We start from the raw sequence: 11,514 nt of genomic DNA, 5'->3' as shown, positions 1-11,514 counted from the left end.
TTTCTAGGGAGTTTTCTTAAATATAACATTAACTGGTCTTGTAAGAACATTCTCCTCTCTTTATGGGCCAAGTGACACATTTTACCCCATTGTAAACTTTCTTCTTAATCTTCTAAACAGTGACTAATCTAATGAACTTGTTTCAAGGGTTACCGACGCTGGCACAGTGACATCCGCCCTATCGACACTCCTCTGGAAGCGGGCCTTGCTTTCACCTGTAAATTTGGTAGTGACATAAACTTCCTTGGCCACAGGCAGTGAAACAGCAGAGGTTCATAGGAATCACAAGAAAGCTAGTGACGCTAACTTTACAGGACAGTAAGCGACCTCTCCGGAGCAGTGAGGTCATTTTGAGGGATGGCCAACCTTTGGGGTCCATTCGTAGAGGCGAATACGCTTTCATTCTAGGAAGAACCATAAGCTACGGTTACATACATCACCCCGGAAAGGGTAGAATAACCACAGATTTCCTGGAATCGGGTTCCTGGGAAATAGAGTCTATGGAAGAAAGTATGAAATGGCATGCAGAAGGGAAAACTCTTTAACGACTTATCATGAGATGAATTTTCAATATGAAAAGGAATAGACTACAAGAAAATATTAAATGACAGATAATAATCCCTGTAGTAACTATAAGTAAATTATAGTAAAATTTCTAGTGTTTCACGTTTACTGCGGCAAATAATGATGAAAATTAACATTTGAAAATAGTATTCAAATCTATTTATTGACACAATGATTAAAAACACTATGAAACTGCCTGCTTTGAAATAATGACTTATAATTCAACGTAGGAGAAATAACAAGGTTTGATGATTACTGCTTTAATTCCGCCATAAGAAAGTCAAACAATACTCAGCATACGTTTAATTTCACTTAAGACTATAAAAATAAAATTATTAGTGAAAGAGAACAAGATATATTTTTCTGTCTCTTTGTTTTTAAGTTTCTTTCATCAATAAAAATCATGTTTTTCTATCAATTGTTTGATTTTTATCACTATGATTATAGACATTTTTATCCACAATATGAAATTATCCGTTTTGTGACGACATTTAAGTTGATCACACAATCAGGAGTCGTGGTGTTAAGATTATTTCATTCATAAAAATGGGAAAGATTATAAAAGATACCCTAAATGCCTTTACAGCTGTGTTTTGCAGAAAATATAATAATAATAATAATAATAATAATAATAATAATAATAATAATAATGAGATGAGAATGTTGAGATGGATGTGTGGGGTGACAAGAAGAGATAAGATACGGAATGAGGTAATTAGGGGTACCACAGGAGTTAGAAAACTATCAGATAAGATCCAAGAAAGTAGACTGAGTTGGTATGGTCATATCATAAGAAGAGATGAACAGTATATTGGGAAGAGAGTAATGGAAATGGAGGTATAGGGAACGAGAAGGAGAGGGAGACCAAAGCGAAGGTGGATGGACTGTATCAAGGATGACCTTCGATCAAAGGGATTAACCGGTGATGAAGTGTGGGACAGAGGTAGATGGAGTAAGCTGGTCAGAAACTTCGACCCCACATAAAAGTGGAAAAAGATGCAGACAAAGAAGAAGAATCATTATCATATCCTTCTGCGCCTACTGACGCAAAGGGCCTCGGTTACATTTCGCCAGTCGTCTCTATCTTTAGCCTTTAAACCAATACTTATCCATTCATGGCCTCCTACTTCACGCTTCATAGTCCTCAGCTATGTAGGGCTGGGTCTTCCAACTCTTCTAGTGCCTTGTGGTGTCCAGTTGAAAGTTTGGCAAACTAATCTTATTTCTTTTCAGAGACATAAACTAAAAGAATATTAAAGCAGAAAACATTAGAGACAATCCAATACAGGTCCTTTCTTTACAAGCTAAGATAAAAAAAGAATTGCGTATGATTTTGATCCAAAGCGAGCAAAGACTCAAATACGCACATGACTGATAGCTTAGCTGTATTACATAGGCAAGGTGCTACTTAAAAATTCAGGTCTTGTGCCTGGGAAGTTTAGTTCCCTTTTACTTTGGTGTCCCGAAGTTTGTCCAGAACAAAAGAGGAGGAAGAGAAGCTGGCTGACGAAATAGTTTTATCTAGTTGTATAAAAAATCTTCATTTCTTTTACGATACTTCAAGTATATAATGTCTAGAATTCTATTTAAAAGCCTCAATGATGAACTTATTACTTTGCAAATTTCTTAGAATTCCAAGTGTATGAATGATACTTATAAAGTTTTAATCTCATAATGATAACCAAATATGGTTATTTCCATTTGATAATTGACTCACTTGCAGTTAACATTATCTATCATAATCTGGTAAACTATCCTTGCCTCAGTATTCCCTTTTGCCAGGTTTGCTCGTTCTGAAGACCTTGAGAGAGAGAGAGAGAGAGAGAGAGAGAGAGAGAGAGAGAGAGAGAGAGAGAGAGAGAGAGAGAGAGAGAGAGGGTAGTAGTGGCCTATTGACGTCCCTGCATAGCTGAATAATCAGCAGCCATAGTCTGGCCCTCCCTAGTCCTAGCTTGGGTAGAGAGGGGGTTTGGGTGTTGATCATATGGATATATGTTCAATCTCTAGAGCATTATTGTTCAACTATAGTCGATTCTTTTTAGCGAGGCAGATTTGCACCGACTCGCAAGGGTGCCCTTTTACCTCGGAAAAGTTTCCTGATCGCTAATTGGTCGGACAAGATAATTCTAACCAATCAGATAGGTGGGAACTTTTCCGAGCTAAAAGGGCTCCCCTGCGAGTCAGCGCAAATGCGCCTCATTAAAAAAATTGAGTATAGCTTGGGCATTGTCACTGTCCCTTGCCTCTCCCATTTCATGAGCGACCTTTAAACCTTCAAGACCATTCTTTCTGTGTCATTTAATCTAATTGAAACAACTTTCAAAGAATTAAATCACCTCTCTATTACTTCATTCATTCCAGAGTTGTTTTCAGTAATAAATTGTTTCTATAGCAATGGTAATTGATCTGATAAAACTTTGCGATTTGATTAATAAAATGCAAATCACATTAGACAGATAAAGCGAAATGTTACAAAGGACTGATTATATCAATAGGGTTGTTGTGACCTATTGGTAACGTCTCTACCTGGTGATCGCCACACGAGGTCCCAGTCCCGCTCAAACTTGTTAGTTCCTTAAGTGTCTGCAACCTCACCATCATTGTGAGCTATAGATGCATGTTTGGGGGAGCATATAGGTATATCTGCTGAGTCATCAGCAGCCATTGCCTGGTCATCCCTGGTCCTAGCTTGCGTGGAGAGGAGGCTTGGGGATGACAGCCTTTAAACTCTAACAAGCAAATAGTACAGGACTCAGTAACAACTACTTTTCTTGCGTTCTTATTCGTATTGAGAAGCAGGAGACTCTTCGTCGCCTGGCTGGCTCCGAACGAAGGCGACCACGGGCTGGCAGCTCCATTGTTCGCTATGAATTTGGCTACAAATGAGAAAATCTCGCCGGAATGGGACGGGAGATGTGGCCACGAGCTGTTTTCCTTAATATTGGCTTTTCATTTCGACAGACTCCGTTCATCATCGGTAGCTTCATTAGAGTCGATCGTGTTTGGAATTCGGTTTCAATCAACATTTTTACCAAACCTCTTTATTTACTTGAACGGTTTGATTTATCGATGTAGTGACGTCAGAATCAGAAACTATTTGGTGCTTAAAGGTTATTGGAGAAGGTTTCTAAAATGAACCTTTCGTTTTTAAAGGAATATATGATTAAATGAAGTAATAATCTTGTATAAAAACAGATATTATTATTATTATTATTATTATTATTATTATTATTATTATTATTAGCTAAGCTACAGTCATAGTTGGAAAAGCAGGATGCTACAAGCCCAAGGGCTTCAACAGGGAAAAATAGTCCGGTAAGGAAAGGAGACACATAAATAAATAAACCATATGAGAAGTAATACACAAGAAGATTAAATATATCTTAAGAACAGTCACAACATTAAAACAGAACTTTCATATATAAACTGTAGAATTTTGTAAGATTGTCAATTTGAACAATAATTAAACAAGTAAATATATTTAAACAAGAAATATTCAATGTTCTACAATATGAAATAAAATATAAATTATTATCATTATTTGAATTTTCATCATTAAACCTAAATATACTTCTGCATTAAGTTAACACACATTAGGATAAAATGCACTTCAATATGAGAAATAAATGAAGATGATTATCACTAACGATATAAAAACCCTTAAATTAACACAAATAGGAATTCAAAATATCATCACTGTTTCTATAATATGATTGCTAATAAAGACTATACAGTCTGTTTTATTGGACCTGGCGGTAAATACCCACAGCCAATATCCAGCCAGGATCACATCAGCTATTCGTGTCTGGTGGAAATCAGTGCTGCTCAGATAGCATACCTTAGTGGACATGTATGGTATGACTGTAAAGACATTATATAAACTACTTGACCTGGAAGTTCAAAAAAACAAGAGCAACGAAGATTCTTAAATATGATTTGACGTAATTATAATATGACCATATTTAGGAGGAATTCCATTGTAACCCAAGACTCACAGGCTTTTTCATAGGCCACGAATGACATCAAAAGTGGATTTCTATATTCTACGCATTGTAGAGTACTGGTGAAATCTAATTGAGGTCCTTTCCGTCAATAGGCATAGGAGATGATGATGATGATGACGATGATAATTATTATTAATATTATTATTATTATTATCATTATTATTATTATTATCATTATTATTATTATTACTTGGTAAGCTATAACCCTAGTTGGAAAAGCAGAATACTATAAGCCCAATGGGTCTAACAGGGAAAATAGCCCAGTGAGGAAAGGAAATAAACTATATAGGCTATAAGAAGTAATGAATAACAATGTAAAATACCTTAAGATCAGTAACAATGTTAATATACATATATATATATATATATATATATATATATATATATAATATATATATATATATAAAATGAAGAGAGAATAGTGTGCTTGAGTGTACCCTCAAGCAAGAGACCTCTAACCCATGACAATGGAAGACAATGGTACAGGAGCTATGGCACTACCCAAGATTAGAGAAGAATAATTTGATTTTGGAGTGTCCTTCTAAAAGAGCTGCCTGTCATTGTTAAAGAGTCTCTGCTACCCTTACCCAAAGGAAAGTAGTCACTGAACAATTACAGTGCAGACGTTAATCCCTTGAGTGAAAAAGAATTTTTTGGTAATCTCAGTGTTGTCAGATGCATGAGGACAGAGGAGAATGTGGAAAGAATAGGCCAGACTATTCGGTTTAAGAGTAGGCAAAGGAAAAATAATCCGTAACTAGAGAAAAGGGTATATGAATCATAACTCACTGACTGTATGTCTTTGCAAACAGTTATTTTTCACAAGCTGTAAAGAAGCATATGCCCCCAAAAAATTCGCTTCCGTGAAGCAAAGGGACTCGGGTGGCATGGAACAAACATAAATATTTACTTTCACTTAGGACGCTATACAACTCCTTCAGAGTTTAATCAGGGTTGAACAAATAGTGAGAATAAACCTGTAAATAGAGGAGTCAGTAATGAGGAAATAAAAAATGGATATGGAGATGTACTAGAAGAAAAGTACACAAGATCGGAAATAACTTTAGATACAAATTATCCATTGTAGGTGTTATTTGAGAATAGATTGTAGGCGAAGACTTAACTACTTAATAGAGAACGTCTCCCCCAAGGTATATATATATATATATATATATATATATATATATATATATATATATATATATATATATATATATATATATATATATATATATATATATATATTATTCTATATACCTTGGTCTCCCCTATAAAGTACAGGTTAAGTGTCGAACACAATTGTTACCAGGTAACATTATGAAGGAAGGGTTAATGACGTCAATAACGAGCACAAAGTGGTGTGTCGGACAGTGCCTTTGTTCGTTAGAGACCGAGCATCAGACGCTACGGAGGCGGAGTGGCACTATGGACGGAGTTCAACTTGTATACCAGATTAACTTTAACTTTTAGAAAATTAGGTATCACGTTCCCTGTAAACATAACTAGTTGCGGAGGAAAGCTGACATTGAGATAGAAGAGAGGCTCAGTTGCTAATCAAACAGTACCGGCAGAACCCATGCTTATAAAATATCAAAGCAAATGTTTACAAAGACAGAAATAATCTTGTAGCAGCATTAAATAAAATAACGTCAAAAATTCCGAAAGGTGGAATGACTAACTGATTTATAAGTCGAAAAGAATATGGAATCTAAAATAGGTCATTAAAAGAAGAGCTACGCAAATTGGAAAATTAAAAAAGTCGGAGGTTGGTACAGAAGACATTTGCACAACCAAATTATGGCTTTTCGATATACGAGTATAACATAACAGAATCTGTTTCAATTATGGACACCTTAGTTTCATTTCCTCTAAGTGTTTGATCGTGAGGAAAATTCGTAATTCTCTCTCTCTCTCTCTCTCTCTCTCTCTCTCTCTCTCTCTCTCTCTCTCTCTATGAGAACAGGGGAAACAAATTTTGAACATTTTATCTTTATCACTGAAACAATTTGGATTTAGTTACGAACACATAATCCGAAGTATGACCAGTCTCAAACAGTTATTTCTTGGAATAATATAGGCTATACATTGCACGTTGATAACAATAACATCCTCAGTTCACTGAAGGGCTATTTTAAGTTAGGCATATGTGATTCTTTAAACTTCCAGACGTGCTTCTGGAAAAATGCTTCCTCTCTTACATGTGTCCTGCTTAGCTATAAAAGGTGTTTAGTTCTCGATAAAATGTATAAAGCGTTTGGGCCCATCAGGATAGTTTTTAAAGTCTGATTCATAATCAATTTGAGATTCATTGAAAATGGATGAATGGCTCCTCTTTTCACTCCGTCTTTGCAACTAGTCCTTCCAAGTGCCATTTCATCGTTCTCAAAAGATCAGGAATAATCATGCTGCATAATCTAATTTATTGAATTGTGCTTTGATTTTCTGGTGTACTATGGTTATGATGCTCCGTACTTGAAGCTGATAACTACTACTTGATTCTCGAGTACAGATTATAACACTGATATAGATAACAGAGATGCCAGCGGATATCAGCTTCGGACATTTCTTCCAGTCTCTGTCTGGTAAAAGGAGTAGGAATCCTGGTAATCAGCTTCATCTGGTACCACTGTTTGTTACCATATCAACTTCCATATATTACATATATTACATATAATTTGAATCCATGAATACTTAATTTTTTAATATAAACATATTAACATTTCTAGAAGAAATCATATTATTGTTGTGAACCTGAGAAAAAATGTAGTATAAAACACACTTGAAACACAGATTCATTTCAACCTCTAACGAGAGCATTAATTATTTCTTTTAATACCATTAATTTTCGGTGTCGATGTACTTTGGAAGTTTGGCAAGAAGTACAGGCGCGGACCCAATCCTTAGCATCCTTAGAAATGCCGTGCCAAATGAACTTTGCCTTCAGCAGCTGTGCAGTAGAACGGCACGAGGGATGTGAAAGGCCGTGAATGAAATCAAACACCTGTCGGCGCATGGTAGCAGGAATCCAAGGTCACGGTCTACCAGTACTGACGTCACAGAGGAGGGTGGTGTTGGAGTCTTCGAGGGGAAAGTCTTCCCAACGGAGGGACATGCAGGATGTCCTACATGATTGATACTCTGGATCCTGTCGTTGGGCTTCAGCCAGGGCGTTGTAATCCAATCCCAGTTGAACGGCAGCCAACGTGTTTCTTGACAGGGCATCGGCAACGGGATTCATTTTCCCAGGGACGTATTGAAGGGTGCAATTGTATTCAGCCACGGCGGAGAGATGTCGGCGTTGCCGGGCGGACCAGGCATCAGACTGTCAAGTAAAGGCGTGCACCAGAGGCATGTGGTCTGTGCGAATGACGAAGGGCGTACCTTCTAAGAAATGGCCAAAGTGACGGACAGCCAAGTGCACCGCCAGCAATTCTCGATCGAAGGTAGAATAACCCGATTCTGCCTTGGACAGTTTTCTGCTGAAGAAGGCCAATGGGCGGGGCGAGCCATTGACCACCTGCTCGAGTACTGCACCAATAGCGACGTCGCTGGCATCGGTGGAGAGAAGGAGAGGGGCATATGGGATAGGAAAAGTGAGAGCCGCAGCAGTTGATAGGGCCTTCTTTGCATTGCAGAAGGCTGCTTCTTGAAGGGGACCCCACTTCAGGTCCTTTGGCTTGCCCTTTAGGGAGGCGTAGAGGGGAGCAAGAGTGGCGGCAATGACTGGCAAAAAACGGTGATAATAGTTGATCATGCCCAAGAATTCCTGCAGAGCTTTGACGGTCGAGAGCACGGGGAAGTTCTGAACGGCTGCTACCTTCTCAGGGAGGGGGTGGACACCTTCAGGAGTGATGCGGTGCCCTAAGAACGACACTTCGTTGGCGCCAAAGGTACACTTGTCGTACCGGACTACAAGGCCGTTTTGTTGCAGGCGGTCGAGCACGATGCGCAGGTGACGGAGGTGTTTCTCTTTTGAGGAGGAGAACACAAGTATGTCGTCCACATAACATACACAGAAAGGGAGGTCTCCTAGGATGCCATCCATGAGACGTTGAAACGTGGCCCCAGCATTACGAAGGCCAAAACAGGAGTAATTGAAGGTGTATGTACCAAACGGAGTGATGATGGCGGTCTTGGGGATGTCTTCTGGGTTCATAGGCACCTGATAATACCCCTTCAGGAGATCGAGTGTAGATAAAACCTTTGCTTTGTGCAGGTAGGAGGTCACGTCGTCAATGTTTGGGAGGGGGTAGTGATCCGGTTCTGTTTGCATGTTCAGGCGCCTGTAATCCCCGCACGGACGGAGGGAGCCATCTTTCTTCAGAACGATGTGTAAGGGTGACGACCATGGGCTGGAGGCCTTTTGGCAAAGGTCCATTTCCTCCATTTCGGCGAACGTCTGTTTGGCGGCTGCCAATCGTTCCGGTGCCAGACGTCTGAATTTTGCGAAGACTGGGGGTCCCGTCGTTTTGATATGGTGATAAATACCGTGCTTGGCAAGAACCGTGGGCGTTTGGCGAAGTTCTGGACGGAAAACTTCCGGGTACGACGTGAGGAGGTGGGCATAGGCATCCGTGGGTGCGCTTATGTGGAGAGCGAGGTTAGAGGGAGCGGGTTGAAGAGGTGTCGACAAGTACGAGTCTGCGTTGACCAATCGTCGGTGGGCGACATCGACCAGAAGGTGGAAATGAGAGAGGAAATCCGCACCGAGGATTGGCATGGTGACGTCAGCAACGAGAAACTTCCAATTGAATTTACCATTTCCGAACGATAATGTGAGGTTCTCGTAACCGTAGGTGGGTATCGCAGATCCGTTGGCAGCTACCAAGCGGACGTCGGCAGATGTAGACAGACTACATCATGTCTTGAAGAGTTTCCTTGGCAAAAGAGAACGACAAGCACCCGTGTCTACCAAAAATTGCACGCCCGTTCCTGCATCCTGTAAAAAGAAAAGATCAGAAACACGGAAGGCCACCGCCACGAGCGATGGCCTACTTACACGCTTTTTGGCCACTGACAATCCTTGGCACATTTCTTCGCAGTTGCCCCGAATCTGAAGTGGTAGTAGCAAAATAGTGGCGGATGGGAGGTAGTAAGTGGCTGTAGAAGTCGTTTGTTGGGGCGCGAGCGATTGGTGGGTGGTGGGTGGCTTTGTCTTTGCTTCGGCACGTCACGGTGTGGGCGTGTATGTCCTATGGCATTCATGTCAGCTTCAGTTGACGTTGAATAGGCGTCCTCTTCGTCAGGGGTGGAGGCGTTGATGGAGGTCTTGAAGTGGCTGTCCATAAGGGCGTCGGCTTTGGTCATCAAGTCCTTTATGGGTAAACTATCGACATCGGGTATGGCAGCACGTATAGGTCCGGGTAAACGACGTATCCAAAGGGCACGAAGTAGGTTCACCTCGCGAGGAGAGCCGTCTGCGGCAGGTTGAAGGCGAGCGATACTGGTCATTTTCCTGAGGGCAAGCGAAGCCCTTTGCTCCCCCAACGGTTGTTGCGAGAGCTGAAAAAGCTTTGCTACACGGGCGGCTGGCGACGGCGAGTACTGCTGCAGAAGGTATGTTTTGAGGGCGTCATACGCTATTGGCGTGTCTCCTTGTTCACAAAGCCAGTCGGATATTTCCGGGAAGGTGTCCTCGGGTATCGCCGCGAGAACATAATCGGCTTTGGTGGTTGAGCGAGTCACGGCGTTGATGCGAAACTGGACTTCTGCGCGCTGAAACCAAGCAAACGCCTCTCCGCTGGCGAACGGTGAAAGTTTCAATGGGGCGGCCGCAGTGCCAACTGCTGTAGTAGAGTCCGTCATAGTACCAACGATGGAGGGGCGAGGGAGGTGGGGGTGGAAGGCAGTGGGAGCGAGTCGACTTCCGGGGTCACCAATGTGACGGTGCCGAGAGAGAGGTTATGACTCAAAGGCAGGATACAATCAACTGAGTTGTTTATTAAAGAACAAACTCCCTTATATACAAAATCTCAAAGCAACAAGAATTTTCATGTTCAAATATTGACAATGTTACAGAGGAGAAAAGAAGACATGAATTTTCATGTTCGTTTTAGTGCGAGGGAACAGCGAAGAATAAGCATAATATATACAAAAGGAATTATGTACAATTGTGTGACACACGGTTGGTACAAGCCTTAGATGTAGTTTTAACATTAAGAAATACACTTAATCAAGCCACTATGACTCAGCTTAATGTTATAGAAAGAGCGGCTCTCATTGCCGATAGGCTTAATGAATATCAAGATATTTTAGGTAATTCCACATGGCTTACAGGAGATAACATCGCCGTGAAAGATTTCTTACAATTAATGTATTTAACTTGCAAGAAAATTATGTTGCCAGAGGCTTTAGTGCGCTGTTTTGATAAAAAATTAATGCCCGAAAGTACAGAATTAGATGTGTACAAACATAAAGAAACACATGTCTAAGTGTACTGACCTAGATCCCTTGCTTACTCAAGTTTTTTGCAAAAAATAAAACTAAGCCACAACATAAAAAGTAGTTAATAACAATAATCAAGTCGCAGGAATGATGTGTTATAATTGCAAAGGTCAAGGTCACTTGATTGCAGACTGCAGAACGCGATTTTGTTCGATACACAATTGTAAAATTGCTGACAAAAGTACTAGATAACTAAGTCAGGCCATTATTATTTGTATCTGGTTAGGTTAATATGAATGTTTAGGTCCCCTAGATTAACCAAGCACATGATTGATCGCATGATCGATTGTAAGATTGACGACAAAAGTACTAAATAACTCAGTCAGACCCTTATTATTTGCATCAGGTTAGGTTTATCTGAATGTTTAAGCCCCCTAGATTAACCAAGCACATGATTGATCCCATGGCATATGATTGATTAAATGATTGATTGTAAGATTGATGACAAAACTACTAAATAGGTCAGTCAGACCATTATCATTTGTATCAGGTTATTTTAATA

At 40.2% G+C, this 11,514-nt stretch overlaps 1 pseudogene; it reads right to left on the bottom strand.

Annotated features, from left to right (window-relative positions):
* Positions 1-11,514, bottom strand: part of LOC137656023 (uncharacterized) — a 315,429-nt pseudogene that overhangs the window by 302,525 nt on the left and 1,390 nt on the right.

This window comes from Palaemon carinicauda, chromosome 17 (genome assembly GCF_036898095.1).
Source record: "Palaemon carinicauda isolate YSFRI2023 chromosome 17, ASM3689809v2, whole genome shotgun sequence".
NCBI classification, from domain to species: Eukaryota; Metazoa; Arthropoda; class Malacostraca; order Decapoda; family Palaemonidae; genus Palaemon; species Palaemon carinicauda.
Note: the sequence above shows the minus strand (reverse complement) of the source record. Positions and strands in the feature narration are given on the sequence as shown.